Source organism: Gorilla gorilla, chromosome 13, assembly GCF_029281585.2.
Source record: "Gorilla gorilla gorilla isolate KB3781 chromosome 13, NHGRI_mGorGor1-v2.1_pri, whole genome shotgun sequence".
NCBI lineage: Eukaryota > Metazoa > Chordata > Mammalia > Primates > Hominidae > Gorilla > Gorilla gorilla.
In genome coordinates this window covers 107,866,270-107,871,910 of record NC_073237.2, presented here as the reverse complement: position 1 = coordinate 107,871,910, position 5,641 = coordinate 107,866,270, and positions in this window count along the sequence as shown.

Here is a 5,641-nt window from a genome sequence, read left to right as displayed (position 1 = left end):
CCTAGTCTGTGGTACTTTGTTTGTTACAACAGCCCTAGGACACTAATGCAGCTTGAGTCAGTTACTTTGTCACCAGGTTGGTGGCAGCTGTTAGCTCTCAACAGAGGCCAGTTTCTTCCCCACAAAAGCAGGCAGCATGCTCCTAGGGCAACCACACTCTCCCCTCAGAGCAAAAGAAGTAGTAAATGCATGCTTGACAGGTACTGGATATCCTTTAAAATGTATATTTTAAAATGGTTAAAACAGTATATTCTATGTTATGTGTATTTTATCACAATTTTTAAAAATCTCAGATCAGGGAAGAGCTTTCTCTGAGTTCTAAGTTCCGTATTTGTTTACTTTTCCCTCCACTTTAGGAGTAATTAGCTGCTCTCTGCATTCTTTATTTATTTATTTTTTTTTGAGATGATGTTTTGCTTTTGTCACCCAGGCTGGAGTGTAATGGCACGATCTTGGCTCACTGCAACCTCCGCCTCCCGGTTCAAGCGATTCTCCTGCCTCAGCCTGCCGAGTTACTGGGATTACAGGCGCCTGCCACCATGCCTGGCTAATTTTTGTATTTTTAGTAGAGACGGGGTTTCACCATATTGGCCAGGCTGGTCTCAAACTCCTGACCTCAGGTGATCCGCCCGTCTAGGCCTCCCAAAAGTACTAGGATTACAGGTGTGAGCCACTGCACCTGGCCTCATTATTTATTTTTTTAAAAATTATATATCGTGAATTAATATAACATCACATTTACCATTTTAACTATTTTAAAGCATACAATTCAGTAGCATTAAGTACATTCACAGTGTTGTACAATCACCACCACTGTCTAGTTCCAGAAATTTTCATCACTCCAAATGGAAATCCTGTATCTACTAAGCATGCAGTTACTGCATCTTTTGCTCCATACTCCTTTAAGGTTCTCTTTTCTCCCTTTTAGTAGCTAACCATGGCCAGCACCATAAAGGAGCATGCCCAACCTGAAGGAAGATAAGGCAGACTACAGGGGAGCCAGGAAGAATCACAAAAGGCCCTATCCAGGCCAAGATCAGATGTCAGACTAATCATGGAAGGACACATCCTTTATAGAATCATCCTACTCAAAAAAAATGAACACCATGCTTGAAAAGTGCTGCCTGAACCAGATCTCACTTCATCTCTCTCACTATAGGAAACCCTATGAACCAGAATCTGAAATAAAATATTGACATAGTCATCATATGGACAGGAAATTGGAAAATTTGGATGAAATGCAAAAGTTCCTAAAAAACATAAAATATCAAAATTCATGCTTGTATTAATATTAAAGAAACTTAAAAGCCATTCAGGACTGTCTCTCCTGAAAAAACAAAATAAAACAAAACAAGTTGCTATAGAAAATAGAAGATTTTCAAAATCAACCCATTCATTTTATTATTGGCTATTGTCATATTGATTCCAAAATCAGATAAGGGCAATACAAGAAAATAACAGCTATTTGAATCCAACAACAATGTCTTTAAAAAGTCCTACATCTTGATCCAGTAAGAGTATTTGCAGGAATGTAAAGATGTTTTACAATCAGAAAATTTATCAATGGATTCATAATTAATAAATTAAAAGAAAAAACCACATGCTCCCACAGATGATACAGAAAAAATGTTTTATAATGTTTAATGACTATGATTTTTAAAATTACAAAGTAGGAATGCTGGACATTTTTCTTACCTTGAAAAGTTTATATATAAAAAAATCTACAGCAAAGTTAGACTTATAGCGAACTATACTTTAAGATCAGGAAAAAGACAAGCCATTGGAATATCCTTGTTGCTGTTTAATATGATACTGGAGGTTCTTGTCTGCATTATGAGGAAAAGAAAAAAGTGTAAGGATTATAAAGGCAGAGATAAAACTGCTGATATTTACAAATAATATGAGCATCTAGAAAAACTAACAGAATCAACAATCAAGCTATTAGAATTAGAGTTTAGCAAGATTAACACACAAATTCAACCCAGAAAAGTTAATAGCATTGATCTCTATTGGCAATAACCAACTATAAAATGGAATATATTTTGTCCACTACTATGTATTCAGCATCCAGTATATAGTAGGTGCTTAATAAACAGTTGTTGAATGTCTAAGTGAATGTGGCTTATGATGAACTTGCTGTTCATGGTTCTTCCTGGACTACTTACTACATGAATCTCCACCTTTGCAATCTGAGGGAAGTCAGGGGTTAGTCTGGATGTACCTCTAACTGCAGCTGCAGGGCTATATCATTTATAATGTTCTCCCCACAATATCTTCCCACAGAGCAAAACTATCTTCTTTCTGGCTTTCTTTCCCAAGACTGAATAGAAGAATCAGGAGGATTATCATTCATTAGTTCATTTCATACTACAACCCAGGCAAACGCTGAGGTTTGAGGGTTCTTTACTATCTCTGGTCCAATTGCTTAGATGGACATGTTCAATCAGTCAGAACAATCTTCTGGGGAGGTTGTTTTGACCAGTATAATTATTTGAGTAATAACATCTTAAGCCAAAAAAAAAAAAAATCCCTATTACCTGAAATCTAGCTTTTGATTATATTTCTTTAGCCCAAAGGTCAAGATTAGATGATCACAGATGGATTTCGAGATATAGCCTCTACATTCCATTCCTTAATTATCTATCTGCACCTTGAATTTCTGTTTAAAAAAAATTTTTGGGCCAGGCGCTTGGAATCCCAACACTTTGGGAGGCCAAGCTGGGTGGATTGCTTGAGCCCGGGAGTTTGAGACCAGCCTAGGAAACATGGCAAAACTCTGTCTCTATAAAAAATACAAAAATTAGCCAGGTATAATGGAGTGCACCTGCAGTCCTAGCTACTCAGAAGGCTGAGGTGGGAGGATCGCTTGAGCCCGGGAGGTTGAGGCTTCAGTGAGCCGTGATTGCACCACTGCACTCCAGCCTGGGTAACAGAGTGAGACCCTGTCTCAAAAAAAAAAAAAAAAAAATTCTTTTTGTGGAGACAGGATCTTGCTATGTTGCCCCAGCTGGTCTCAAACTCCTGGCCTCAAGCAATCCTCCCACCCCAGCATCCCAAAGTGCTGGGATTACAGGTGTGAGCCACCACACCCAGCCATTTAATTTCTTCATATAAGGTATGTAAAAGGAGAACTAAGAAGCACAGCGAACAGTAATGTCTTCACAGATAACTTTTAGCTAAATTACTTCAGTGAATCAGTGGACTTGTGGGTTAGCAACAGGTTGTGATTAGCAACTTGATCACAACTATATTTAAGATTCTTTTAATTGGGATTGGTCTGTACAGCATTCTAAGTTTTGATAAACAGCTTTGGAAATTTATATGGAAGACAATTAACATTTTCTTGTATCAACATGGACTTGTGACTTCCATAAACTTAATTTTCATTGTTTCCTTTGATGATAACTTGTCAGAGTACCCATACTTATTCCAAAATAGAAGTCCTGATGAATAGGCACATTTGCAAATTGTAGGGAATTCACGCACATCACAGGAAGTCTCAAAATTAAAATCCTTCTGATATGGTTTGGCTGTGTCCCCAGCCAAATCTCATCTTGAATTGTAGTTCCCATAATCCCCACGTGTCATGGGAGAGACCCAGTGGGAGGGACCTGGTGGGAGGTAATTGAATCATGGGGGCTGTTAGCCCCATGCTGTTCTAATGATAGTGAGTGAGTTCTCACAAGATCTAATGGTTTTACAACGGGCTTTTTCCCCTTTGTTCGGCACTTCTTTCTCCTGTCGCCATGTGAAGAGGGATGTGTTCCCTTCCCCTTCAGCCATGATTGTAAGTTTCCTGTGGCCTCCCCAGCCATGTGGAACTGTGAGTCAATTAAACCTCTTTCCTTTATGAATTACCCAGTCTCGGGTATGTCCTTATAGCAGCATGAGAACAGACGAATACACCTTCCTTTCAAAGTGGAGAAAGAAATGCTTCAATGCACATGTATTTAATGCATATACATTTAAAAAATAATATTACAGTTTAAAAAGCTAATTCAAAACCAGCATTGCCTTTGAACTTCCTTTGTTGACATTTACAAATCTGTCCTTCTCACTGCAAGTGGACTACCAGTGTCGCAACCCACTAGTGTGAGTCATGGTTCATAACATTGGAATGCCACCAATTTCATTGCCAACTCCATCTTTAATTTTGTCAGGCTTGTATGACTATAGTTTCTCTTCTGCCTTCTTGGTGTATGTCTATATTTTTGTTGTTGTTGAGAGTTAATATCTGAGCCAGGTGTGGTGGCACATGCTTGTAATCCCAGCACTTTGGGAGGCCAAGGCGGGTGGATGGCTTGAACCTGTCCGGGAGTTCGAGACCAGCCTGGGCAACATGGCAAAACCCTGCCTCTACAAAAAATGTAAAAATAAAATAAATTAATTAATTAATTAAGGTAATTAATATCTGTTTCTTCCCTACCTCTCCTAAAATCTGTCCACTTGAAGAATGGCAAGGAGTCAGAGGATGGGTGGATTCTGCCTGTATTCACTCCCTTTTTTTGTTTTCCACATCCACTGCCCTTTACTGTTCAGCCCACTCAGTCACTTTTGTGGAGAAACTCATTTTACAATTCTCCCATTCCTCTGGCATTCTTATTTGGGGCAAGCAGAAAACTCACATGGCTCACACAAACCACTCATAGTGGGTTTAATACTGGACCTGCTAGGTCATCAGGGATACAAAGCAGCCGTTTACTTGCTGACCATCAGAGAGCCACAGAAAAATGCTGAGGAGAGATTTTGGAGAGGATTCACCCTGGATCTGTATCTCCCCAACTGGTTCCAGTGCACCCATCAGAGACCATACCAGTTCCAAAATTGTCCACCAGAGGATGCTACCCACTTCTGCACAGCCTGTTGGAGATGTCTAAAAGCTAAATTCCCCAGTTTATAATGGTTTAAATTTTCCCTAGCTATCCTCAGAATTCATGAATGAAGCACCTTTCTAAAACCAAGAACCCAAGAAAGGAAAATAAATCTGTATGATTGGTTGCATAGACAAACGGGGAAAACTAAAAAAAGCTCCAATACCTGTTCCCCTGGCATACTTCCTATAAGGATGGATGTGAAAGGGAATTTTTTTTTTTGAGACAGGGTCTCCCTCTATTGTCCAGGCTGTAGTGCAGAGGCAGGATCATGGCTTACTGCAGCCTCAACCTCTCAGGCTCAAGCAACCCTCCCACCTCAGCCTCCTGAGTAGCTGGAACTACGGGCTCATGTCATCATCTCTGGCTAATTTTTGTATGTTTTTTGTAGAACTAGGGTCTCATTATCTTGCCCAGGCTGGTCTCAAACCCCTGGGCTCACGTGATCCTCAAAGGGGACTTTTGAGCAAGCTAAACCTACTTTTTAAAACCTGGCAGTTGGTTCTGTCAGGGAGGAAAAACATTTGCAGATGAAGATCTCCAGTGTACACCTATTCACTTTTTGTCTAAATAATCTGTGAAGTTGGGTAAACAGGCATTTCAGAAATATTCTCTATGATAAAGTTTTATATAGGAAGCTCAAGGAGATATCCATCTGCTAATTAGCATAATCCCCAGGCAGGTCTGCCTGGCTCAGAGTTCCAGCTTCGCACCACTGTGTCCCACTGAAACAAAATGAAGCACAAACTAGAAGAATAAAGATGTGAGAT